Source organism: Hyla sarda, unplaced genomic scaffold, assembly GCF_029499605.1.
Source record: "Hyla sarda isolate aHylSar1 unplaced genomic scaffold, aHylSar1.hap1 scaffold_531, whole genome shotgun sequence".
In the NCBI taxonomy this organism is placed as follows: domain Eukaryota; kingdom Metazoa; phylum Chordata; class Amphibia; order Anura; family Hylidae; genus Hyla; species Hyla sarda.
Window position 1 is genome coordinate 149,168 of NW_026610542.1, and position 27,404 is coordinate 176,571.

Here is a 27,404-nt window from a genome sequence, read left to right on the forward strand (position 1 = left end):
CTGACATTCTGGCCTACTTTCAGCCGATGCGACTTGTCTGTCGCTGAACAGTCGCTTTTTATGTATTCAGCACCTATGTATAATGTTGTAAAAATGCTCTAGAAGCTAAAGTCGCAGAAATGTCACACATATTTGGCCTGCAACTTTCTGTGCGACAAATTCAGACAGGAAAAATCAGTATAAATCCTTAGAAAATTATCCCCCAGTGTCTCCATCTGCTGGCGGTATTGAATAAGCATTGCTGCACTGATGGGGTATGCATTAGACGAAAAAAAAGAAGAAAAAGAAGAATAATACGCCCAGAAAAGAGGCGAAAAGGAGAAAAACGTAAAAAAACGTGAAAAAAAAGTAAGAGGAAGAGAAGGGAAAAAAAGGTGGAAATGGGTTTAAAAGTGATTTCGGCGGAGAAATATATATATATATATATATATATATATATATATATATATATACGCGCACACACACACATATATATAAACGTATTCTCCGTTGAGATATTGCAGCCGCTGCTGTGTCCAGGCCCAGGAGCCTTAGCACTGTGCTGTGATGTCACTCAATACCACTGACATCACTAGGTGTAAACAACATCTCTCCTTTGCTGTGTATGTGACTATGGAGCTGTTTGGTGATGTCGTCTATTATGGCCTTCATAGAAGCAACAGGAGATTGTTGCATCCATCTAGAACCCTCAGAACTACAGTGCTATGATGTCACTCACTTCCACAGGCCTTGCAGAGTGTAAACAACAACAACCCAGCTTTGTTGTGTATGTAACCATAGGGATTTGTGATGTCACCTAGAACCTTCACAGCAGCGACAGCTTTATGAGGAGCATCAGCACTGCTCTGCCTGAGCAGAACCATCACCGCCATAGGTTGTCAAATAACCCGGGTTTAACCCACACAGGTAAGTCCAATGGGGTGCAGGCATGTCCTCTATGCTTACAGCTTCCCGTGGGTGTTGGTTTGATACCGTTTGGGGACAGCCAAGGAGGCATCTGCAGGCAACAAAGGTAGGTGTGTGCTTGTGTGTGTGTTTCCTATGCAGATCCTAAGCCCAGTGTCACATGCAAGTAGGAGGAGTAAGAAGGGTTCCTGGCAAATCCGGGTTATGGATTGCATTTAAAAAGGCCCCGTGGGAGTGCAATGGGCCCCTGTCTTGCTGCTTAGCAATAATGGTATGGGTTTAGGTTCTGCTGTGTGTACTGGTGGTTGACTGCCCCCCAGCCCAGAGTGTGCATGGAAAATTGTCTGGCAGCCTCCCTGACAGCAAGCAGTGATAGTGCCCATGAAGGGGACCTTGTTGGGCCCGCCCCTTTCACGGTTATCGCTTCTCGGCCTTTTGGCTAAGATCAAGTGTAGTATCTGTTCTTATCAGTTTAATATCTGATACGTCCCCTATCTGGGGACCATATATTAAATGGATTTTTGAGAACGGGGGCCGATTTCGAAGCTTGCTTCCGTCGCCCTATGCATTGACCCGATATGGCAGTATCTTCGGGTACAGTGCACCACCCCCTTACAGGGTTAAAAAGAAAGATTCCTACTTTCATTGCTACCTGCTTGCTGGCTAGCCAGCTAGCCAGCCCTGTGGGCCTTGCTGCTGCTGCAGCCAAAAAACAAAAGGTGGTGCTGCTGCTGCTGCTGCTTCTGCTGCTTCTGCTTGTGTCTGGCCGCTGTTGGAGCGTCCAGGCACAGGACTTCTGCTGCTGCTGACTAAATGGCCTCCTTAATTGGATCATTTGAGTAGCCAGCACACCTGTGCAGGTAGGGCATGACATGATAGGCAGCTGCCTTGATAGCGGGTGGGTGCTGAATGTTCCTAATTGACAAAATAAGATTAATGCTTATGAAGAAATATAAAATCTCATCCCTTCCCCAATATCGCGCCACACCCCTACCCCTTAATTCCCTGGTTGAACTTGATGGACATATGTCTTTTTTCGACCGTACTAACTATGTAACTATGTAACATAACATGGGGGGGGGGGTCTCCTGGCTGTTCACACAGGTGTGTCATTGCTGTACATTGACCATGCATTGCTTCTGTGGTATTGCAAAGGCAAAGACAAATGCTTCCAGCCATCCATTGCACTAATGGATTGGTCATCAGCTGGCTGTCTATGTCCCGCATCAATATAGACCAAAGTACAGAGGGTTAGGCTATGCTATTGTGCACCTACCTGATGCATCAGAAGGTGCGAGGCCCTTGCTAAATTCTGTGCACAGACTTTGAGATCTATACTTTAGACTGTATCTAAACCTGCTCCAACATGGACTGACATTCTGGCCTACTTTCAGCCGATGCGACTTGTCTGTCGCTGAACAGTCGCTTTTTATGTATTCAGCACCTATGTATAATGTTGTAAAAATGCTCTAGAAGCTAAAGTCGCAGAAATGTCACACATATTTGGCCTGCAACTTTCTGTGCGACAAATTCAGACAGGAAAAATCAGTATAAATCCTTAGAAAATTATCCCCCAGTGTCTCCATCTGCTGGCGGTATTGAATAAGCATTGCTGCACTGATGGGGTATGCATTAGACGAAAAAAAAGAAGAAAAAGAAGAATAATACGCCCAGAAAAGAGGCGAAAAGGAGAAAAACGTAAAAAAACGTGAAAAAAAAGTAAGAGGAAGAGAAGGGAAAAAAAGGTGGAAATGGGTTTAAAAGTGATTTCGGCGGAGAATATATATATATATATATATATATATATATATATATATATATATACGCGCACACACACACATATATATAAACGTATTCTCCGTTGAGATATTGCAGCCGCTGCTGTGTCCAGGCCCAGGAGCCTTAGCACTGTGCTGTGATGTCACTCAATACCACTGACATCACTAGGTGTAAACAACATCTCTCCTTTGCTGTGTATGTGACTATGGAGCTGTTTGGTGATGTCGTCTATTATGGCCTTCATAGAAGCAACAGGAGATTGTTGCATCCATCTAGAACCCTCAGAACTACAGTGCTATGATGTCACTCACTTCCACAGGCCTTGCAGAGTGTAAACAACAACAACCCAGCTTTGTTGTGTATGTAACCATAGGGATTTGTGATGTCACCTAGAACCTTCACAGCAGCGACAGCTTTATGAGGAGCATCAGCACTGCTCTGCCTGAGCAGAACCATCACCGCCATAGGTTGTCAAATAACCCGGGTTTAACCCACACAGGTAAGTCCAATGGGGTGCAGGCATGTCCTCTATGCTTACAGCTTCCCGTGGGTGTTGGTTTGATACCGTTTGGGGACAGCCAAGGAGGCATCTGCAGGCAACAAAGGTAGGTGTGTGCTTGTGTGTGTGTTTCCTATGCAGATCCTAAGCCCAGTGTCACATGCAAGTAGGAGGAGTAAGAAGGGTTCCTGGCAAATCCGGGTTATGGATTGCATTTAAAAAGGCCCCGTGGGAGTGCAATGGGCCCCTGTCTTGCTGCTTAGCAATAATGGTATGGGTTTAGGTTTGCTGTGTGTACTGGTGGTTGACTGCCCCCCAGCCCAGAGTGTGCATGGAAAATTGTCTGGCAGCCTCCCTGACAGCAAGCAGTGATAGTGCCCATGAAGGGGACCTTGTTGGGCCCGCCCCTTTCACGGTTATCGCTTCTCGGCCTTTTGGCTAAGATCAAGTGTAGTATCTGTTCTTATCAGTTTAATATCTGATACGTCCCCTATCTGGGGACCATATATTAAATGGATTTTTGAGAACGGGGGCCGATTTCGAAGCTTGCTTCCGTCGCCCTATGCATTGACCCGATATGGCAGTATCTTCGGGTACAGTGCACCACCCCCTTACAGGGTTAAAAAGAAAGATTCCTACTTTCATTGCTACCTGCTTGCTGGCTAGCCAGCTAGCCAGCCCTGTGGGCCTTGCTGCTGCTGCAGCCAAAAAACAAAAGGTGGTGCTGCTGCTGCTGCTGCTTCTGCTGCTTCTGCTTGTGTCTGGCCGCTGTTGGAGCGTCCAGGCACAGGACTTCTGCTGCTGCTGACTAAATGGCCTCCTTAATTGGATCATTTGAGTAGCCAGCACACCTGTGCAGGTAGGGCATGACATGATAGGCAGCTGCCTTGATAGCGGGTGGGTGCTGAATGTTCCTAATTGACAAAATAAGATTAATGCTTATGAAGAAATATAAAATCTCATCCCTTCCCCAATATCGCGCCACACCCCTACCCCTTAATTCCCTGGTTGAACTTGATGGACATATGTCTTTTTTCGACCGTACTAACTATGTAACTATGTAACATAACATGGGGGGGGGGTCTCCTGGCTGTTCACACAGGTGTGTCATTGCTGTACATTGACCATGCATTGCTTCTGTGGTATTGCAAAGGCAAAGACAAATGCTTCCAGCCATCCATTGCACTAATGGATTGGTCATCAGCTGGCTGTCTATGTCCCGCATCAATATAGACCAAAGTACAGAGGGTTAGGCTATGCTATTGTGCACCTACCTGATGCATCAGAAGGTGCGAGGCCCTTGCTAAATTCTGTGCACAGACTTTGAGATCTATACTTTAGACTGTATCTAAACCTGCTCCAACATGGACTGACATTCTGGCCTACTTTCAGCCGATGCGACTTGTCTGTCGCTGAACAGTCGCTTTTTATGTATTCAGCACCTATGTATAATGTTGTAAAAATGCTCTAGAAGCTAAAGTCGCAGAAATGTCACACATATTTGGCCTGCAACTTTCTGTGCGACAAATTCAGACAGGAAAAATCAGTATAAATCCTTAGAAAATTATCCCCCAGTGTCTCCATCTGCTGGCGGTATTGAATAAGCATTGCTGCACTGATGGGGTATGCATTAGACGAAAAAAAAGAAGAAAAAGAAGAATAATACGCCCAGAAAAGAGGCGAAAAGGAGAAAAACGTAAAAAAACGTGAAAAAAAAGTAAGAGGAAGAGAAGGGAAAAAAAGGTGGAAATGGGTTTAAAAGTGATTTCGGCGGAGAAATATATATATATATATATATATATATATATATATATATATATATACGCGCACACACACACATATATATAAACGTATTCTCCGTTGAGATATTGCAGCCGCTGCTGTGTCCAGGCCCAGGAGCCTTAGCACTGTGCTGTGATGTCACTCAATACCACTGACATCACTAGGTGTAAACAACATCTCTCCTTTGCTGTGTATGTGACTATGGAGCTGTTTGGTGATGTCGTCTATTATGGCCTTCATAGAAGCAACAGGAGATTGTTGCATCCATCTAGAACCCTCAGAACTACAGTGCTATGATGTCACTCACTTCCACAGGCCTTGCAGAGTGTAAACAACAACAACCCAGCTTTGTTGTGTATGTAACCATAGGGATTTGTGATGTCACCTAGAACCTTCACAGCAGCGACAGCTTTATGAGGAGCATCAGCACTGCTCTGCCTGAGCAGAACCATCACCGCCATAGGTTGTCAAATAACCCGGGTTTAACCCACACAGGTAAGTCCAATGGGGTGCAGGCATGTCCTCTATGCTTACAGCTTCCCGTGGGTGTTGGTTTGATACCGTTTGGGGACAGCCAAGGAGGCATCTGCAGGCAACAAAGGTAGGTGTGTGCTTGTGTGTGTGTTTCCTATGCAGATCCTAAGCCCAGTGTCACATGCAAGTAGGAGGAGTAAGAAGGGTTCCTGGCAAATCCGGGTTATGGATTGCATTTAAAAAGGCCCCGTGGGAGTGCAATGGGCCCCTGTCTTGCTGCTTAGCAATAATGGTATGGGTTTAGGTTCTGCTGTGTGTACTGGTGGTTGACTGCCCCCCAGCCCAGAGTGTGCATGGAAAATTGTCTGGCAGCCTCCCTGACAGCAAGCAGTGATAGTGCCCATGAAGGGGACCTTGTTGGGCCCGCCCCTTTCACGGTTATCGCTTCTCGGCCTTTTGGCTAAGATCAAGTGTAGTATCTGTTCTTATCAGTTTAATATCTGATACGTCCCCTATCTGGGGACCATATATTAAATGGATTTTTGAGAACGGGGGCCGATTTCGAAGCTTGCTTCCGTCGCCCTATGCATTGACCCGATATGGCAGTATCTTCGGGTACAGTGCACCACCCCCTTACAGGGTTAAAAAGAAAGATTCCTACTTTCATTGCTACCTGCTTGCTGGCTAGCCAGCTAGCCAGCCCTGTGGGCCTTGCTGCTGCTGCAGCCAAAAAACAAAAGGTGGTGCTGCTGCTGCTGCTTCTGCTGCTTCTGCTTGTGTCTGGCCGCTGTTGGAGCGTCCAGGCACAGGACTTCTGCTGCTGCTGACTAAATGGCCTCCTTAATTGGATCATTTGAGTAGCCAGCACACCTGTGCAGGTAGGGCATGACATGATAGGCAGCTGCCTTGATAGCGGGTGGGTGCTGAATGTTCCTAATTGACAAAATAAGATTAATGCTTATGAAGAAATATAAAATCTCATCCCTTCCCCAATATCGCGCCACACCCCTACCCCTTAATTCCCTGGTTGAACTTGATGGACATATGTCTTTTTTCGACCGTACTAACTATGTAACTATGTAACATAACATGGGGGGGGGGTCTCCTGGCTGTTCACACAGGTGTGTCATTGCTGTACATTGACCATGCATTGCTTCTGTGGTATTGCAAAGGCAAAGACAAATGCTTCCAGCCATCCATTGCACTAATGGATTGGTCATCAGCTGGCTGTCTATGTCCCGCATCAATATAGACCAAAGTACAGAGGGTTAGGCTATGCTATTGTGCACCTACCTGATGCATCAGAAGGTGCGAGGCCCTTGCTAAATTCTGTGCACAGACTTTGAGATCTATACTTTAGACTGTATCTAAACCTGCTCCAACATGGACTGACATTCTGGCCTACTTTCAGCCGATGCGACTTGTCTGTCGCTGAACAGTCGCTTTTTATGTATTCAGCACCTATGTATAATGTTGTAAAAATGCTCTAGAAGCTAAAGTCGCAGAAATGTCACACATATTTGGCCTGCAACTTTCTGTGCGACAAATTCAGACAGGAAAAATCAGTATAAATCCTTAGAAAATTATCCCCCAGTGTCTCCATCTGCTGGCGGTATTGAATAAGCATTGCTGCACTGATGGGGTATGCATTAGACGAAAAAAAAGAAGAAAAAGAAGAATAATACGCCCAGAAAAGAGGCGAAAAGGAGAAAAACGTAAAAAAACGTGAAAAAAAAGTAAGAGGAAGAGAAGGGAAAAAAAGGTGGAAATGGGTTTAAAAGTGATTTCGGCGGAGAAATATATATATATATATATATATATATATATATATATATATATATACGCGCACACACACACATATATATAAACGTATTCTCCGTTGAGATATTGCAGCCGCTGCTGTGTCCAGGCCCAGGAGCCTTAGCACTGTGCTGTGATGTCACTCAATACCACTGACATCACTAGGTGTAAACAACATCTCTCCTTTGCTGTGTATGTGACTATGGAGCTGTTTGGTGATGTCGTCTATTATGGCCTTCATAGAAGCAACAGGAGATTGTTGCATCCATCTAGAACCCTCAGAACTACAGTGCTATGATGTCACTCACTTCCACAGGCCTTGCAGAGTGTAAACAACAACAACCCAGCTTTGTTGTGTATGTAACCATAGGGATTTGTGATGTCACCTAGAACCTTCACAGCAGCGACAGCTTTATGAGGAGCATCAGCACTGCTCTGCCTGAGCAGAACCATCACCGCCATAGGTTGTCAAATAACCCGGGTTTAACCCACACAGGTAAGTCCAATGGGGTGCAGGCATGTCCTCTATGCTTACAGCTTCCCGTGGGTGTTGGTTTGATACCGTTTGGGGACAGCCAAGGAGGCATCTGCAGGCAACAAAGGTAGGTGTGTGCTTGTGTGTGTGTTTCCTATGCAGATCCTAAGCCCAGTGTCACATGCAAGTAGGAGGAGTAAGAAGGGTTCCTGGCAAATCCGGGTTATGGATTGCATTTAAAAAGGCCCCGTGGGAGTGCAATGGGCCCCTGTCTTGCTGCTTAGCAATAATGGTATGGGTTTAGGTTCTGCTGTGTGTACTGGTGGTTGACTGCCCCCCAGCCCAGAGTGTGCATGGAAAATTGTCTGGCAGCCTCCCTGACAGCAAGCAGTGATAGTGCCCATGAAGGGGACCTTGTTGGGCCCGCCCCTTTCACGGTTATCGCTTCTCGGCCTTTTGGCTAAGATCAAGTGTAGTATCTGTTCTTATCAGTTTAATATCTGATACGTCCCCTATCTGGGGACCATATATTAAATGGATTTTTGAGAACGGGGGCCGATTTCGAAGCTTGCTTCCGTCGCCCTATGCATTGACCCGATATGGCAGTATCTTCGGGTACAGTGCACCACCCCCTTACAGGGTTAAAAAGAAAGATTCCTACTTTCATTGCTACCTGCTTGCTGGCTAGCCAGCTAGCCAGCCCTGTGGGCCTTGCTGCTGCTGCAGCCAAAAAACAAAAGGTGGTGCTGCTGCTGCTGCTTCTGCTGCTTCTGCTTGTGTCTGGCCGCTGTTGGAGCGTCCAGGCACAGGACTTCTGCTGCTGCTGACTAAATGGCCTCCTTAATTGGATCATTTGAGTAGCCAGCACACCTGTGCAGGTAGGGCATGACATGATAGGCAGCTGCCTTGATAGCGGGTGGGTGCTGAATGTTCCTAATTGACAAAATAAGATTAATGCTTATGAAGAAATATAAAATCTCATCCCTTCCCCAATATCGCGCCACACCCCTACCCCTTAATTCCCTGGTTGAACTTGATGGACATATGTCTTTTTTCGACCGTACTAACTATGTAACTATGTAACATAACATGGGGGGGGGGTCTCCTGGCTGTTCACACAGGTGTGTCATTGCTGTACATTGACCATGCATTGCTTCTGTGGTATTGCAAAGGCAAAGACAAATGCTTCCAGCCATCCATTGCACTAATGGATTGGTCATCAGCTGGCTGTCTATGTCCCGCATCAATATAGACCAAAGTACAGAGGGTTAGGCTATGCTATTGTGCACCTACCTGATGCATCAGAAGGTGCGAGGCCCTTGCTAAATTCTGTGCACAGACTTTGAGATCTATACTTTAGACTGTATCTAAACCTGCTCCAACATGGACTGACATTCTGGCCTACTTTCAGCCGATGCGACTTGTCTGTCGCTGAACAGTCGCTTTTTATGTATTCAGCACCTATGTATAATGTTGTAAAAATGCTCTAGAAGCTAAAGTCGCAGAAATGTCACACATATTTGGCCTGCAACTTTCTGTGCGACAAATTCAGACAGGAAAAATCAGTATAAATCCTTAGAAAATTATCCCCCAGTGTCTCCATCTGCTGGCGGTATTGAATAAGCATTGCTGCACTGATGGGGTATGCATTAGACGAAAAAAAAGAAGAAAAAGAAGAATAATACGCCCAGAAAAGAGGCGAAAAGGAGAAAAACGTAAAAAAACGTGAAAAAAAAGTAAGAGGAAGAGAAGGGAAAAAAAGGTGGAAATGGGTTTAAAAGTGATTTCGGCGGAGAAATATATATATATATATATATATATATATATATATATATATATATATACGCGCACACACACACATATATATAAACGTATTCTCCGTTGAGATATTGCAGCCGCTGCTGTGTCCAGGCCCAGGAGCCTTAGCACTGTGCTGTGATGTCACTCAATACCACTGACATCACTAGGTGTAAACAACATCTCTCCTTTGCTGTGTATGTGACTATGGAGCTGTTTGGTGATGTCGTCTATTATGGCCTTCATAGAAGCAACAGGAGATTGTTGCATCCATCTAGAACCCTCAGAACTACAGTGCTATGATGTCACTCACTTCCACAGGCCTTGCAGAGTGTAAACAACAACAACCCAGCTTTGTTGTGTATGTAACCATAGGGATTTGTGATGTCACCTAGAACCTTCACAGCAGCGACAGCTTTATGAGGAGCATCAGCACTGCTCTGCCTGAGCAGAACCATCACCGCCATAGGTTGTCAAATAACCCGGGTTTAACCCACACAGGTAAGTCCAATGGGGTGCAGGCATGTCCTCTATGCTTACAGCTTCCCGTGGGTGTTGGTTTGATACCGTGGGGACAGCCAAGGAGGCATCTGCAGGCAACAAAGGTAGGTGTGTGCTTGTGTGTGTGTTTCCTATGCAGATCCTAAGCCCAGTGTCACATGCAAGTAGGAGGAGTAAGAAGGGTTCCTGGCAAATCCGGGTTATGGATTGCATTTAAAAAGGCCCCGTGGGAGTGCAATGGGCCCCTGTCTTGCTGCTTAGCAATAATGGTATGGGTTTAGGTTCTGCTGTGTGTACTGGTGGTTGACTGCCCCCCAGCCCAGAGTGTGCATGGAAAATTGTCTGGCAGCCTCCCTGACAGCAAGCAGTGATAGTGCCCATGAAGGGGACCTTGTTGGGCCCGCCCCTTTCACGGTTATCGCTTCTCGGCCTTTTGGCTAAGATCAAGTGTAGTATCTGTTCTTATCAGTTTAATATCTGATACGTCCCCTATCTGGGGACCATATATTAAATGGATTTTTGAGAACGGGGGCCGATTTCGAAGCTTGCTTCCGTCGCCCTATGCATTGACCCGATATGGCAGTATCTTCGGGTACAGTGCACCACCCCCTTACAGGGTTAAAAAGAAAGATTCCTACTTTCATTGCTACCTGCTTGCTGGCTAGCCAGCTAGCCAGCCCTGTGGGCCTTGCTGCTGCTGCAGCCAAAAAACAAAAGGTGGTGCTGCTGCTGCTGCTTCTGCTGCTTCTGCTGCTTCTGCTTGTGTCTGGCCGCTGTTGGAGCGTCCAGGCACAGGACTTCTGCTGCTGCTGACTAAATGGCCTCCTTAATTGGATCATTTGAGTAGCCAGCACACCTGTGCAGGTAGGGCATGACATGATAGGCAGCTGCCTTGATAGCGGGTGGGTGCTGAATGTTCCTAATTGACAAAATAAGATTAATGCTTATGAAGAAATATAAAATCTCATCCCTTCCCCAATATCGCGCCACACCCCTACCCCTTAATTCCCTGGTTGAACTTGATGGACATATGTCTTTTTTCGACCGTACTAACTATGTAACTATGTAACATAACATGGGGGGGGGGTCTCCTGGCTGTTCACACAGGTGTGTCATTGCTGTACATTGACCATGCATTGCTTCTGTGGTATTGCAAAGGCAAAGACAAATGCTTCCAGCCATCCATTGCACTAATGGATTGGTCATCAGCTGGCTGTCTATGTCCCGCATCAATATAGACCAAAGTACAGAGGGTTAGGCTATGCTATTGTGCACCTACCTGATGCATCAGAAGGTGCGAGGCCCTTGCTAAATTCTGTGCACAGACTTTGAGATCTATACTTTAGACTGTATCTAAACCTGCTCCAACATGGACTGACATTCTGGCCTACTTTCAGCCGATGCGACTTGTCTGTCGCTGAACAGTCGCTTTTTATGTATTCAGCACCTATGTATAATGTTGTAAAAATGCTCTAGAAGCTAAAGTCGCAGAAATGTCACACATATTTGGCCTGCAACTTTCTGTGCGCCTGCAACTTTCTGTGCGACAAATTCAGACAGGAAAAATCAGTATAAATCCTTAGAAAATTATCCCCCAGTGTCTCCATCTGCTGGCGGTATTGAATAAGCATTGCTGCACTGATGGGGTATGCATTAGACGAAAAAAAAGAAGAAAAAGAAGAATAATACGCCCAGAAAAGAGGCGAAAAGGAGAAAAACGTAAAAAAACGTGAAAAAAAAGTAAGAGGAAGAGAAGGGAAAAAAAGGTGGAAATGGGTTTAAAAGTGATTTCGGCGGAGAAATATATATATATATATATATATATATATATATATATATATATATACGCGCACACACACACATATATATAAACGTATTCTCCGTTGAGATATTGCAGCCGCTGCTGTGTCCAGGCCCAGGAGCCTTAGCACTGTGCTGTGATGTCACTCAATACCACTGACATCACTAGGTGTAAACAACATCTCTCCTTTGCTGTGTATGTGACTATGGAGCTGTTTGGTGATGTCGTCTATTATGGCCTTCATAGAAGCAACAGGAGATTGTTGCATCCATCTAGAACCCTCAGAACTACAGTGCTATGATGTCACTCACTTCCACAGGCCTTGCAGAGTGTAAACAACAACAACCCAGCTTTGTTGTGTATGTAACCATAGGGATTTGTGATGTCACCTAGAACCTTCACAGCAGCGACAGCTTTATGAGGAGCATCAGCACTGCTCTGCCTGAGCAGAACCATCACCGCCATAGGTTGTCAAATAACCCGGGTTTAACCCACACAGGTAAGTCCAATGGGGTGCAGGCATGTCCTCTATGCTTACAGCTTCCCGTGGGTGTTGGTTTGATACCGTTTGGGGACAGCCAAGGAGGCATCTGCAGGCAACAAAGGTAGGTGTGTGCTTGTGTGTGTGTTTCCTATGCAGATCCTAAGCCCAGTGTCACATGCAAGTAGGAGGAGTAAGAAGGGTTCCTGGCAAATCCGGGTTATGGATTGCATTTAAAAAGGCCCCGTGGGAGTGCAATGGGCCCCTGTCTTGCTGCTTAGCAATAATGGTATGGGTTTAGGTTCTGCTGTGTGTACTGGTGGTTGACTGCCCCCCAGCCCAGAGTGTGCATGGAAAATTGTCTGGCAGCCTCCCTGACAGCAAGCAGTGATAGTGCCCATGAAGGGGACCTTGTTGGGCCCGCCCCTTTCACGGTTATCGCTTCTCGGCCTTTTGGCTAAGATCAAGTGTAGTATCTGTTCTTATCAGTTTAATATCTGATACGTCCCCTATCTGGGGACCATATATTAAATGGATTTTTGAGAACGGGGGCCGATTTCGAAGCTTGCTTCCGTCGCCCTATGCATTGACCCGATATGGCAGTATCTTCGGGTACAGTGCACCACCCCCTTACAGGGTTAAAAAGAAAGATTCCTACTTTCATTGCTACCTGCTTGCTGGCTAGCCAGCTAGCCAGCCCTGTGGGCCTTGCTGCTGCTGCAGCCAAAAAACAAAAGGTGGTGCTGCTGCTGCTGCTTCTGCTGCTTCTGCTTGTGTCTGGCCGCTGTTGGAGCGTCCAGGCACAGGACTTCTGCTGCTGCTGACTAAATGGCCTCCTTAATTGGATCATTTGAGTAGCCAGCACACCTGTGCAGGTAGGGCATGACATGATAGGCAGCTGCCTTGATAGCGGGTGGGTGCTGAATGTTCCTAATTGACAAAATAAGATTAATGCTTATGAAGAAATATAAAATCTCATCCCTTCCCCAATATCGCGCCACACCCCTACCCCTTAATTCCCTGGTTGAACTTGATGGACATATGTCTTTTTTCGACCGTACTAACTATGTAACTATGTAACATAACATGGGGGGGGGGTCTCCTGGCTGTTCACACAGGTGTGTCATTGCTGTACATTGACCATGCATTGCTTCTGTGGTATTGCAAAGGCAAAGACAAATGCTTCCAGCCATCCATTGCACTAATGGATTGGTCATCAGCTGGCTGTCTATGTCCCGCATCAATATAGACCAAAGTACAGAGGGTTAGGCTATGCTATTGTGCACCTACCTGATGCATCAGAAGGTGCGAGGCCCTTGCTAAATTCTGTGCACAGACTTTGAGATCTATACTTTAGACTGTATCTAAACCTGCTCCAACATGGACTGACATTCTGGCCTACTTTCAGCCGATGCGACTTGTCTGTCGCTGAACAGTCGCTTTTTATGTATTCAGCACCTATGTATAATGTTGTAAAAATGCTCTAGAAGCTAAAGTCGCAGAAATGTCACACATATTTGGCCTGCAACTTTCTGTGCGACAAATTCAGACAGGAAAAATCAGTATAAATCCTTAGAAAATTATCCCCCAGTGTCTCCATCTGCTGGCGGTATTGAATAAGCATTGCTGCACTGATGGGGTATGCATTAGACGAAAAAAAAGAAGAAAAAGAAGAATAATACGCCCAGAAAAGAGGCGAAAAGGAGAAAAACGTAAAAAAACGTGAAAAAAAAGTAAGAGGAAGAGAAGGGAAAAAAAGGTGGAAATGGGTTTAAAAGTGATTTCGGCGGAGAAATATATATATATATATATATATATATATATATATATATATATATATATACGCGCACACACACACATATATATAAACGTATTCTCCGTTGAGATATTGCAGCCGCTGCTGTGTCCAGGCCCAGGAGCCTTAGCACTGTGCTGTGATGTCACTCAATACCACTGACATCACTAGGTGTAAACAACATCTCTCCTTTGCTGTGTATGTGACTATGGAGCTGTTTGGTGATGTCGTCTATTATGGCCTTCATAGAAGCAACAGGAGATTGTTGCATCCATCTAGAACCCTCAGAACTACAGTGCTATGATGTCACTCACTTCCACAGGCCTTGCAGAGTGTAAACAACAACAACCCAGCTTTGTTGTGTATGTAACCATAGGGATTTGTGATGTCACCTAGAACCTTCACAGCAGCGACAGCTTTATGAGGAGCATCAGCACTGCTCTGCCTGAGCAGAACCATCACCGCCATAGGTTGTCAAATAACCCGGGTTTAACCCACACAGGTAAGTCCAATGGGGTGCAGGCATGTCCTCTATGCTTACAGCTTCCCGTGGGTGTTGGTTTGATACCGTTTGGGGACAGCCAAGGAGGCATCTGCAGGCAACAAAGGTAGGTGTGTGCTTGTGTGTGTGTTTCCTATGCAGATCCTAAGCCCAGTGTCACATGCAAGTAGGAGGAGTAAGAAGGGTTCCTGGCAAATCCGGGTTATGGATTGCATTTAAAAAGGCCCCGTGGGAGTGCAATGGGCCCCTGTCTTGCTGCTTAGCAATAATGGTATGGGTTTAGGTTCTGCTGTGTGTACTGGTGGTTGACTGCCCCCCAGCCCAGAGTGTGCATGGAAAATTGTCTGGCAGCCTCCCTGACAGCAAGCAGTGATAGTGCCCATGAAGGGGACCTTGTTGGGCCCGCCCCTTTCACGGTTATCGCTTCTCGGCCTTTTGGCTAAGATCAAGTGTAGTATCTGTTCTTATCAGTTTAATATCTGATACGTCCCCTATCTGGGGACCATATATTAAATGGATTTTTGAGAACGGGGGCCGATTTCGAAGCTTGCTTCCGTCGCCCTATGCATTGACCCGATATGGCAGTATCTTCGGGTACAGTGCACCACCCCCTTACAGGGTTAAAAAGAAAGATTCCTACTTTCATTGCTACCTGCTTGCTGGCTAGCCAGCTAGCCAGCCCTGTGGGCCTTGCTGCTGCTGCAGCCAAAAAACAAAAGGTGGTGCTGCTGCTGCTGCTGCTGCTTCTGCTGCTTCTGCTTGTGTCTGGCCGCTGTTGGAGCGTTCAGGCACAGGACTTCTGCTGCTGCTGACTAAATGGCCTCCTTAATTGGATCATTTGAGTAGCCAGCACACCTGTGCAGGTAGGGCATGACATGATAGGCAGCTGCCTTGATAGCGGGTGGGTGCTGAATGTTCCTAATTGACAAAATAAGATTAATGCTTATGAAGAAATATAAAATCTCATCCCTTCCCCAATATCGCGCCACACCCCTACCCCTTAATTCCCTGGTTGAACTTGATGGACATATGTCTTTTTTCGACCGTACTAACTATGTAACTATGTAACATAACATGGGGGGGGGTCTCCTGGCTGTTCACACAGGTGTGTCATTGCTGTACATTGACCATGCATTGCTTCTGTGGTATTGCAAAGGCAAAGACAAATGCTTCCAGCCATCCATTGCACTAATGGATTGGTCATCAGCTGGCTGTCTATGTCCCGCATCAATATAGACCAAAGTACAGAGGGTTAGGCTATGCTATTGTGCACCTACCTGATGCATCAGAAGGTGCGAGGCCCTTGCTAAATTCTGTGCACAGACTTTGAGATCTATGCTTTAGACTGTATCTAAACCTGCTCCAACATGGACTGACATTCTGGCCTACTTTCAGCCGATGCGACTTGTCTGTCGCTGAACAGTCGCTTTTTATGTATTCAGCACCTATGTATAATGTTGTAAAAATGCTCTAGAAGCTAAAGTCGCAGAAATGTCACACATATTTGGCCTGCAACTTTCTGTGCGACAAATTCAGACAGGAAAAATCAGTATAAATCCTTAGAAAATTATCCCCCAGTGTCTCCATCTGCTGGCGGTATTGAATAAGCATTGCTGCACTGATGGGGTATGCATTAGACGAAAAAAAAGAAGAAAAAGAAGAATAATACGCCCAGAAAAGAGGCGAAAAGGAGAAAAACGTAAAAAAACGTGAAAAAAAAGTAAAAGGAAGAGAAGGGAAAAAAAGGTGGAAATGGGTTTAAAAGTGATTTCGGCGGAGAAATATATATATATATATATATATATATATATATATACGCGCACACACACACATATATATAAACGTATTCTCCGTTGAGATATTGCAGCCGCTGCTGTGTCCAGGCCCAGGAGCCTTAGCACTGTGCTGTGATGTCACTCAATACCACTGACATCACTAGGTGTAAACAACATCTCTCCTTTGCTGTGTATGTGACTATGGAGCTGTTTGGTGATGTCGTCTATTATGGCCTTCATAGAAGCAACAGGAGATTGTTGCATCCATCTAGAACCCTCAGAACTACAGTGCTATGATGTCACTCACTTCCACAGGCCTTGCAGAGTGTAAACAACAACAACCCAGCTTTGTTGTGTATGTAACCATAGGGATTTGTGATGTCACCTAGAACCTTCACAGCAGCGACAGCTTTATGAGGAGCATCAGCACTGCTCTGCCTGAGCAGAACCATCACCGCCATAGGTTGTCAAATAACCCGGGTTTAACCCACACAGGTAAGTCCAATGGGGTGCAGGCATGTCCTCTATGCTTACAGCTTCCCGTGGGTGTTGGTTTGATACCGTTTGGGGACAGCCAAGGAGGCATCTGCAGGCAACAAAGGTAGGTGTGTGCTTGTGTGTGTGTTTCCTATGCAGATCCTAAGCCCAGTGTCACATGCAAGTAGGAGGAGTAAGAAGGGTTCCTGGCAAATCCGGGTTATGGATTGCATTTAAAAAGGCCCCGTGGGAGTGCAATGGGCCCCTGTCTTGCTGCTTAGCAATAATGGTATGGGTTTAGGTTCTGCTGTGTGTACTGGTGGTTGACTGCCCCCCAGCCCAGAGTGTGCATGGAAAATTGTCTGGCAGCCTCCCTGACAGCAAGCAGTGATAGTGCCCATGAAGGGGACCTTGTTGGGCCCGCCCCTTTCACGGTTATCGCTTCTCGGCCTTTTGGCTAAGATCAAGTGTAGTATCTGTTCTTATCAGTTTAATATCTGATACGTCCCCTATCTGGGGACCATATATTAAATGGATTTTTGAGAACGGGGGCCGATTTCGAAGCTTGCTTCCGTCGCCCTATGCATTGACCCGATATGGCAGTATCTTCGGGTACAGTGCACCACCCCCTTACAGGGTTAAAAAGAAAGATTCCTACTTTCATTGCTACCTGCTTGCTGGCTAGCCAGCTAGCCAGCCCTGTGGGCCTTGCTGCTGCTGCAGCCAAAAAACAAAAGGTGGTGCTGCTTCTGCTGCTTCTGCTTGTGTCTGGCCGCTGTTGGAGCGTCCAGGCACAGGACTTCTGCTGCTGCTGACTAAATGGCCTCCTTAATTGGATCATTTGAGTAGCCAGCACACCTGTGCAGGTAGGGCATGACATGATAGGCAGCTGCCTTGATAGCGGGTGGGTGCTGAATGTTCCTAATTGACAAAATAAGATTAATGCTTATGAAGAAATATAAAATCTCATCCCTTCCCCAATATCGCGCCACACCCCTACCCCTTAATTCCCTGGTTGAACTTGATGGACATATGTCTTTTTTCGACCGTACTAACTATGTAACTATGTAACATAACATGGGGGGGGGGTCTCCTGGCTGTTCACACAGGTGTGTCATTGCTGTACATTGACCATGCATTGCTTCTGTGGTATTGCAAAGGCAAAGACAAATGCTTCCAGCCATCCATTGCACTAATGGATTGGTCATCAGCTGGCTGTCTATGTCCCGCATCAATATAGACCAAAGTACAGAGGGTTAGGCTATGCTATTGTGCACCTACCTGATGCATCAGAAGGTGCGAGGCCCTTGCTAAATTCTGTGCACAGACTTTGAGATCTATACTTTAGACTGTATCTAAACCTGCTCCAACATGGACTGACATTCTGGCCTACTTTCAGCCGATGCGACTTGTCTGTCGCTGAACAGTCGCTTTTTATGTATTCAGCACCTATGTATAATGTTGTAAAAATGCTCTAGAAGCTAAAGTCGCAGAAATGTCACACATATTTGGCCTGCAACTTTCTGTGCGACAAATTCAGACAGGAAAAATCAGTATAAATCCTTAGAAAATTATCCCCCAGTGTCTCCATCTGCTGGCGGTATTGAATAAGCATTGCTGCACTGATGGGGTATGCATTAGACGAAAAAAAAGAAGAAAAAGAAGAATAATACGCCCAGAAAAGAGGCGAAAAGGAGAAAAACGTAAAAAAACGTGAAAAAAAAGTAAGAGGAAGAGAAGGGAAAAAAAGGTGGAAATGGGTTTAAAAGTGATTTCGGCGGAGAAATATATATATATATATATATATATATATATATATATATATATATACGCGCACACACACACATATATATAAACGTATTCTCCGTTGAGATATTGCAGCCGCTGCTGTGTCCAGGCCCAGGAGCCTTAGCACTGTGCTGTGATGTCACTCAATACCACTGACATCACTAGGTGTAAACAACATCTCTCCTTTGCTGTGTATGTGACTATGGAGCTGTTTGGTGATGTCGTCTATTATGGCCTTCATAGAAGCAACAGGAGATTGTTGCATCCATCTAGAACCCTCAGAACTACAGTGCTATGATGTCACTCACTTCCACAGGCCTTGCAGAGTGTAAACAACAACAACCCAGCTTTGTTGTGTATGTAACCATAGGGATTTGTGATGTCACCTAGAACCTTCACAGCAGCGACAGCTTTATGAGGAGCATCAGCACTGCTCTGCCTGAGCAGAACCATCACCGCCATAGGTTGTCAAATAACCCGGGTTTAACCCACACAGGTAAGTCCAATGGGGTGCAGGCATGTCCTCTATGCTTACAGCTTCCCGTGGGTGTTGGTTTGATACCGTTTGGGGACAGCCAAGGAGGCATCTGCAGGCAACAAAGGTAGGTGTGTGCTTGTGTGTGTGTTTCCTATGCAGATCCTAAGCCCAGTGTCACATGCAAGTAGGAGGAGTAAGAAGGGTTCCTGGCAAATCCGGGTTATGGATTGCATTTAAAAAGGCCCCGTGGGAGTGCAATGGGCCCCTGTCTTGCTGCTTAGCAATAATGGTATGGGTTTAGGTTCTGCTGTGTGTACTGGTGGTTGACTGCCCCCCAGCCCAGAGTGTGCATGGAAAATTGTCTGGCAGCCTCCCTGACAGCAAGCAGTGATAGTGCCCATGAAGGGGACCTTGTTGGGCCCGCCCCTTTCACGGTTATCGCTTCTCGGCCTTTTGGCTAAGATCAAGTGTAGTATCTGTTCTTATCAGTTTAATATCTGATACGTCCCCTATCTGGGGACCATATATTAAATGGATTTTTGAGAACGGGGGCCGATTTCGAAGCTTGCTTCCGTCGCCCTATGCATTGACCCGATATGGCAGTATCTTCGGGTACAGTGCACCACCCCCTTACAGGGTTAAAAAGAAAGATTCCTACTTTCATTGCTACCTGCTTGCTGGCTAGCCAGCTAGCCAGCCCTGTGGGCCTTGCTGCTGCTGCAGCCAAAAAACAAAAGGTGGTGCTGCTGCTGCTGCTTCTGCTGCTTCTGCTTGTGTCTGGCCGCTGTTGGAGCGTCCAGGCACAGGACTTCTGCTGCTGCTGACTAAATGGCCTCCTTAATTGGATCATTTGAGTAGCCAGCACACCTGTGCAGGTAGGGCATGACATGATAGGCAGCTGCCTTGATAGCGGGTGGGTGCTGAATGTTCCTAATTGACAAAATAAGATTAATGCTTATGAAGAAATATAAAATCTCATCCCTTCCCCAATATCGCGCCACACCCCTACCCCTTAATTCCCTGGTTGAACTTGATGGACATATGTCTTTTTTCGACCGTACTAACTATGTAACTATGTAACATAACATGGGGGGGGGGTCTCCTGGCTGTTCACACAGGTGTGTCATTGCTGTACATTGACCATGCATTGCTTCTGTGGTATTGCAAAGGCAAAGACAAATGCTTCCAGCCATCCATTGCACTAATGGATTGGTCATCAGCTGGCTGTCTATGTCCCGCATCAATATAGACCAAAGTACAGAGGGTTAGGCTATGCTATTGTGCACCTACCTGATGCATCAGAAGGTGCGAGGCCCTTGCTAAATTCTGTGCACAGACTTTGAGATCTATACTTTAGACTGTATCTAAACCTGCTCCAACATGGACTGACATTCTGGCCTACTTTCAGCCGATGCGACTTGTCTGTCGCTGAACAGTCGCTTTTTATGTATTCAGCACCTATGTATAATGTTGTAAAAATGCTCTAGAAGCTAAAGTCGCAGAAATGTCACACATATTTGGCCTGCAACTTTCTGTGCGACAAATTCAGACAGGAAAAATCAGTATAAATCCTTAGAAAATTATCCCCCAGTGTCTCCATCTGCTGGCGGTATTGAATAAGCATTGCTGCACTGATGGGGTATGCATTAGACGAAAAAAAAGAAGAAAAAGAAGAATAATACGCCCAGAAAAGAGGCGAAAAGGAGAAAAACGTAAAAAAACGTGAAAAAAAAGTAAGAGGAAGAGAAGGGAAAAAAAGGTGGAAATGGGTTTAAAAGTGATTTCGGCGGAGAAATATATATATATATATATATATATATATATATATATATATATATATACGCGCACACACACACACATATATATAAACGTATTCTCCGTTGAGATATTGCAGCCGCTGCTGTGTCCAGGCCCAGGAGCCTTAGCACTGTGCTGTGATGTCACTCAATACCACTGACATCACTAGGTGTAAACAACATCTCTCCTTTGCTGTGTATGTGACTATGGAGCTGTTTGGTGATGTCGTCTATTATGGCCTTCATAGAAGCAACAGGAGATTGTTGCATCCATCTAGAACCCTCAGAACTACAGTGCTATGATGTCACTCACTTCCACAGGCCTTGCAGAGTGTAAACAACAACAACCCAGCTTTGTTGTGTATGTAACCATAGGGATTTGTGATGTCACCTAGAACCTTCACAGCAGCGACAGCTTTATGAGGAGCATCAGCACTGCTCTGCCTGAGCAGAACCATCACCGCCATAGGTTGTCAAATAACCCGGGTTTAACCCACACAGGTAAGTCCAATGGGGTGCAGGCATGTCCTCTATGCTTACAGCTTCCCGTGGGTGTTGGTTTGATACCGTTTGGGGACAGCCAAGGAGGCATCTGCAGGCAACAAAGGTAGGTGTGTGCTTGTGTGTGTGTTTCCTATGCAGATCCTAAGCCCAGTGTCACATGCAAGTAGGAGGAGTAAGAAGGGTTCCTGGCAAATCCGGGTTATGGATTGCATTTAAAAAGGCCCCGTGGGAGTGCAATGGGCCCCTGTCTTGCTGCTTAGCAATAATGGTATGGGTTTAGGTTCTGCTGTGTGTACTGGTGGTTGACTGCCCCCCAGCCCAGAGTGTGCATGGAAAATTGTCTGGCAGCCTCCCTGACAGCAAGCAGTGATAGTGCCCATGAAGGGGACCTTGTTGGGCCCGCCCCTTTCACGGTTATCGCTTCTCGGCCTTTTGGCTAAGATCAAGTGTAGTATCTGTTCTTATCAGTTTAATATCTGATACGTCCCCTATCTGGGGACCATATATTAAATGGATTTTTGAGAACGGGGGCCGATTTCGAAGCTTGCTTCCGTCGCCCTATGCATTGACCCGATATGGCAGTATCTTCGGGTACAGTGCACCACCCCCTTACAGGGTTAAAAAGAAAGATTCCTACTTTCATTGCTACCTGCTTGCTGGCTAGCCAGCTAGCCAGCCCTGTGGGCCTTGCTGCTGCTGCAGCCAAAAAACAAAAGGTGGTGCTGCTGCTGCTGCTTCTGCTGCTTCTGCTTGTGTCTGGCCGCTGTTGGAGCGTCCAGGCACAGGACTTCTGCTGCTGCTGACTAAATGGCCTCCTTAATTGGATCATTTGAGTAGCCAGCACACCTGTGCAGGTAGGGCATGACATGATAGGCAGCTGCCTTGATAGCGGGTGGGTGCTGAATGTTCCTAATTGACAAAATAAGATTAATGCTTATGAAGAAATATAAAATCTCATCCCTTCCCCAATATCGCGCCACACCCCTACCCCTTAATTCCCTGGTTGAACTTGATGGACATATGTCTTTTTTCGACCGTACTAACTATGTAACTATGTAACATAACATGGGGGGGGGGTCTCCTGGCTGTTCACACAGGTGTGTCATTGCTGTACATTGACCATGCATTGCTTCTGTGGTATTGCAAAGGCAAAGACAAATGCTTCCAGCCATCCATTGCACTAATGGATTGGTCATCAGCTGGCTGTCTATGTCCCGCATCAATATAGACCAAAGTACAGAGGGTTAGGCTATGCTATTGTGCACCTACCTGATGCATCAGAAGGTGCGAGGCCCTTGCTAAATTCTGTGCACAGACTTTGAGATCTATACTTTAGACTGTATCTAAACCTGCTCCAACATGGACTGACATTCTGGCCTACTTTCAGCCGATGCGACTTGTCTGTCGCTGAACAGTCGCTTTTTATGTATTCAGCACCTATGTATAATGTTGTAAAAATGCTCTAGAAGCTAAAGTCGCAGAAATGTCACACATATTTGGCCTGCAACTTTCTGTGCGACAAATTCAGACAGGAAAAATCAGTATAAATCCTTAGAAAATTATCCCCCAGTGTCTCCATCTGCTGGCGGTATTGAATAAGCATTGCTGCACTGATGGGGTATGCATTAGACGAAAAAAAAGAAGAAAAAGAAGAATAATACGCCCAGAAAAGAGGCGAAAAGGAGAAAAACGTAAAAAAACGTGAAAAAAAAGTAAGAGGAAGAGAAGGGAAAAAAAGGTGGAAATGGGTTTAAAAGTGATTTCGGCGGAGAAATATATATATATATATATATATATATATATATATATATATACGCGCACACACACACATATATATAAACGTATTCTCCGTTGAGATATTGCAGCCGCTGCTGTGTCCAGGCCCAGGAGCCTTAGCACTGTGCTGTGATGTCACTCAATACCACTGACATCACTAGGTGTAAACAACATCTCTCCTTTGCTGTGTATGTGACTATGGAGCTGTTTGGTGATGTCGTCTATTATGGCCTTCATAGAAGCAACAGGAGATTGTTGCATCCATCTAGAACCCTCAGAACTACAGTGCTATGATGTCACTCACTTCCACAGGCCTTGCAGAGTGTAAACAACAACAACCCAGCTTTGTTGTGTATGTAACCATAGGGATTTGTGATGTCACCTAGAACCTTCACAGCAGCGACAGCTTTATGAGGAGCATCAGCACTGCTCTGCCTGAGCAGAACCATCACCGCCATAGGTTGTCAAATAACCCGGGTTTAACCCACACAGGTAAGTCCAATGGGGTGCAGGCATGTCCTCTATGCTTACAGCTTCCCGTGGGTGTTGGTTTGATACCGTTTGGGGACAGCCAAGGAGGCATCTGCAGGCAACAAAGGTAGGTGTGTGCTTGTGTGTGTGTTTCCTATGCAGATCCTAAGCCCAGTGTCACATGCAAGTAGGAGGAGTAAGAAGGGTTCCTGGCAAATCCGGGTTATGGATTGCATTTAAAAAGGCCCCGTGGGAGTGCAATGGGCCCCTGTCTTGCTGCTTAGCAATAATGGTATGGGTTTAGGTTCTGCTGTGTGTACTGGTGGTTGACTGCCCCCCAGCCCAGAGTGTGCATGGAAAATTGTCTGGCAGCCTCCCTGACAGCAAGCAGTGATAGTGCCCATGAAGGGGACCTTGTTGGGCCCGCCCCTTTCACGGTTATCGCTTCTCGGCCTTTTGGCTAAGATCAAGTGTAGTATCTGTTCTTATCAGTTTAATATCTGATACGTCCCCTATCTGGGGACCATATATTAAATGGATTTTTGAGAACGGGGGCCGATTTCGAAGCTTGCTTCCGTCGCCCTATGCATTGACCCGATATGGCAGTATCTTCGGGTACAGTGCACCACCCCCTTACAGGGTTAAAAAGAAAGATTCCTACTTTCATTGCTACCTGCTTGCTGGCTAGCCAGCTAGCCAGCCCTGTGGGCCTTGCTGCTGCTGCAGCCAAAAAACAAAAGGTGGTGCTGCTGCTGCTGCTTCTGCTGCTTCTGCTTGTGTCTGGCCGCTGTTGGAGCGTCCAGGCACAGGACTTCTGCTGCTGCTGACTAAATGGCCTCCTTAATTGGATCATTTGAGTAGCCAGCACACCTGTGCAGGTAGGGCATGACATGATAGGCAGCTGCCTTGATAGCGGGTGGGTGCTGAATGTTCCTAATTGACAAAATAAGATTAATGCTTATGAAGAAATATAAAATCTCATCCCTTCCCCAATATCGCGCCACACCCCTACCCCTTAATTCCCTGGTTGAACTTGATGGACATATGTCTTTTTTCGACCGTACTAACTATGTAACTATGTAACATAACATGGGGGGGGGGGTCTCCTGGCTGTTCACACAGGTGTGTCATTGCTGTACATTGACCATGCATTGCTTCTGTGGTATTGCAAAGGCAAAGACAAATGCTTCCAGCCATCCATTGCACTAATGGATTGGTCATCAGCTGGCTGTCTATGTCCCGCATCAATATAGACCAAAGTACAGAGGGTTAGGCTATGCTATTGTGCACCTACCTGATGCATCAGAAGGTGCGAGGCCCTTGCTAAATTCTGTGCACAGACTTTGAGATCTATACTTTAGACTGTATCTAAACCTGCTCCAACATGGACTGACATTCTGGCCTACTTTCAGCCGATGCGACTTGTCTGTCGCTGAACAGTCGCTTTTTATGTATTCAGCACCTATGTATAATGTTGTAAAAATGCTCTAGAAGCTAAAGTCGCAGAAATGTCACACATATTTGGCCTGCAACTTTCTGTGCGACAAATTCAGACAGGAAAAATCAGTATAAATCCTTAGAAAATTATCCCCCAGTGTCTCCATCTGCTGGCGGTATTGAATAAGCATTGCTGCACTGATGGGGTATGCATTAGACGAAAAAAAAGAAGAAAAAGAAGAATAATACGCCCAGAAAAGAGGCGAAAAGGAGAAAAACGTAAAAAAACGTGAAAAAAAAGTAAGAGGAAGAGAAGGGAAAAAAAGGTGGAAATGGGTTTAAAAGTGATTTCGGCGGAGAAATATATATATATATATATATATATATATATATATATATACGCGCACACACACACATATATATAAACGTATTCTCCGTTGAGATATTGCAGCCGCTGCTGTGTCCAGGCCCAGGAGCCTTAGCACTGTGCTGTGATGTCACTCAATACCACTGACATCACTAGGTGTAAACAACATCTCTCCTTTGCTGTGTATGTGACTATGGAGCTGTTTGGTGATGTCGTCTATTATGGCCTTCATAGAAGCAACAGGAGATTGTTGCATCCATCTAGAACCCTCAGAACTACAGTGCTATGATGTCACTCACTTCCACAGGCCTTGCAGAGTGTAAACAACAACAACCCAGCTTTGTTGTGTATGTAACCATAGGGATTTGTGATGTCACCTAGAACCTTCACAGCAGCGACAGCTTTATGAGGAGCATCAGCACTGCTCTGCCTGAGCAGAACCATCACCGCCATAGGTTGTCAAATAACCCGGGTTTAACCCACACAGGTAAGTCCAATGGGGTGCAGGCATGTCCTCTATGCTTACAGCTTCCCGTGGGTGTTGGTTTGATACCGTTTGGGGACAGCCAAGGAGGCATCTGCAGGCAACAAAGGTAGGTGTGTGCTTGTGTGTGTGTTTCCTATGCAGATCCTAAGCCCAGTGTCACATGCAAGTAGGAGGAGTAAGAAGGGTTCCTGGCAAATCCGGGTTATGGATTGCATTTAAAAAGGCCCCGTGGGAGTGCAATGGGCCCCTGTCTTGCTGCTTAGCAATAATGGTATGGGTTTAGGTTCTGCTGTGTACTGGTGGTTGACTGCCCCCCAGCCCAGAGTGTGCATGGAAAATTGTCTGGCAGCCTCCCTGACAGCAAGCAGTGATAGTGCCCATGAAGGGGACCTTGTTGGGCCCGCCCCTTTCACGGTTATCGCTTCTCGGCCTTTTGGCTAAGATCAAGTGTAGTATCTGTTCTTATCAGTTTAATATCTGATACGTCCCCTATCTGGGGACCATATATTAAATGGATTTTTGAGAACGGGGGCCGATTTCGAAGCTTGCTTCCGTCGCCCTATGCATTGACCCGATATGGCAGTATCTTCGGGTACAGTGCACCACCCCCTTACAGGGTTAAAAAGAAAGATTCCTACTTTCATTGCTACCTGCTTGCTGGCTAGCCAGCTAGCCAGCCCTGTGGGCCTTGCTGCTGCTGCAGCCAAAAAACAAAAGGTGGTGCTGCTGCTGCTGCTTCTGCTGCTTCTGCTTGTGTCTGGCCGCTGTTGGAGCGTCCAGGCACAGGACTTCTGCTGCTGCTGACTAAATGGCCTCCTTAATTGGATCATTTGAGTAGCCAGCACACCTGTGCAGGTAGGGCATGACATGATAGGCAGCTGCCTTGATAGCGGGTGGGTGCTGAATGTTCCTAATTGACAAAATAAGATTAATGCTTATGAAGAAATATAAAATCTCATCCCTTCCCCAATATCGCGCCACACCCCTACCCCTTAATTCCCTGGTTGACCTTGATGGACATATGTCTTTTTTCGACCGTACTAACTATGTAACTATGTAACATAACATGGGGGGGGGGGTCTCCTGGCTGTTCACACAGGTGTGTCATTGCTGTACATTGACCATGCATTGCTTCTGTGGTATTGCAAAGGCAAAGACAAATGCTTCCAGCCATCCATTGCACTAATGGATTGGTCATCAGCTGGCTGTCTATGTCCCGCATCAATATAGACCAAAGTACAGAGGGTTAGGCTATGCTATTGTGCACCTACCTGATGCATCAGAAGGTGCGAGGCCCTTGCTAAATTCTGTGCACAGACTTTAAGATCTATACTTTAGACTGTATCTAAACCTGCTCCAACATGGACTGACATTCTGGCCTACTTTCAGCCGATGCGACTTGTCTGTCGCTGAACAGTCGCTTTTTATGTATTCAGCACCTATGTATAATGTTGTA

The 27,404-nt window shown here is 46.0% G+C and overlaps 12 non-coding genes across 12 annotated transcripts; all 12 read left to right on the forward strand.

Annotated features, from left to right (window-relative positions):
• The first annotated feature begins 1,325 nt into the window (after positions 1 to 1,325).
• Positions 1,326 to 1,516, forward strand: LOC130338823 (U2 spliceosomal RNA). The gene has a single exon (XR_008879298.1). It is a non-coding gene; the product is annotated as a U2 spliceosomal RNA (small nuclear RNA).
• Positions 1,517 to 3,602: 2,086 nt separating this feature from the next.
• On the forward strand, positions 3,603 to 3,793 carry LOC130338824 (U2 spliceosomal RNA). Its single transcript, XR_008879299.1, has one exon. It is a non-coding gene; the product is annotated as a U2 spliceosomal RNA (small nuclear RNA).
• A 2,087-nt stretch (positions 3,794 to 5,880) lies between these two features.
• Positions 5,881 to 6,071, forward strand: LOC130338825 (U2 spliceosomal RNA). The gene has a single exon (XR_008879300.1). It is a non-coding gene; the product is annotated as a U2 spliceosomal RNA (small nuclear RNA).
• A 2,084-nt stretch (positions 6,072 to 8,155) lies between these two features.
• LOC130338827 (U2 spliceosomal RNA) lies at positions 8,156 to 8,346 on the forward strand. The gene has a single exon (XR_008879301.1). It is a non-coding gene; the product is annotated as a U2 spliceosomal RNA (small nuclear RNA).
• Positions 8,347 to 10,430: 2,084 nt separating this feature from the next.
• On the forward strand, positions 10,431 to 10,621 carry LOC130338828 (U2 spliceosomal RNA). The gene has a single exon (XR_008879302.1). It is a non-coding gene; the product is annotated as a U2 spliceosomal RNA (small nuclear RNA).
• A 2,111-nt stretch (positions 10,622 to 12,732) lies between these two features.
• LOC130338829 (U2 spliceosomal RNA) lies at positions 12,733 to 12,923 on the forward strand. The gene has a single exon (XR_008879303.1). It is a non-coding gene; the product is annotated as a U2 spliceosomal RNA (small nuclear RNA).
• Positions 12,924 to 15,011: 2,088 nt separating this feature from the next.
• On the forward strand, positions 15,012 to 15,202 carry LOC130338830 (U2 spliceosomal RNA). Its single transcript, XR_008879304.1, has one exon. It is a non-coding gene; the product is annotated as a U2 spliceosomal RNA (small nuclear RNA).
• Positions 15,203 to 17,281: 2,079 nt separating this feature from the next.
• On the forward strand, positions 17,282 to 17,472 carry LOC130338831 (U2 spliceosomal RNA). Its single transcript, XR_008879305.1, has one exon. It is a non-coding gene; the product is annotated as a U2 spliceosomal RNA (small nuclear RNA).
• A 2,075-nt stretch (positions 17,473 to 19,547) lies between these two features.
• Positions 19,548 to 19,738, forward strand: LOC130338832 (U2 spliceosomal RNA). The gene has a single exon (XR_008879306.1). It is a non-coding gene; the product is annotated as a U2 spliceosomal RNA (small nuclear RNA).
• A 2,088-nt stretch (positions 19,739 to 21,826) lies between these two features.
• Positions 21,827 to 22,017, forward strand: LOC130338834 (U2 spliceosomal RNA). The gene has a single exon (XR_008879308.1). It is a non-coding gene; the product is annotated as a U2 spliceosomal RNA (small nuclear RNA).
• A 2,080-nt stretch (positions 22,018 to 24,097) lies between these two features.
• LOC130338835 (U2 spliceosomal RNA) lies at positions 24,098 to 24,288 on the forward strand. The gene has a single exon (XR_008879309.1). It is a non-coding gene; the product is annotated as a U2 spliceosomal RNA (small nuclear RNA).
• Positions 24,289 to 26,365: 2,077 nt separating this feature from the next.
• Positions 26,366 to 26,556, forward strand: LOC130338836 (U2 spliceosomal RNA). Its single transcript, XR_008879310.1, has one exon. It is a non-coding gene; the product is annotated as a U2 spliceosomal RNA (small nuclear RNA).
• Positions 26,557 to 27,404: the final 848 nt, after the last annotated feature.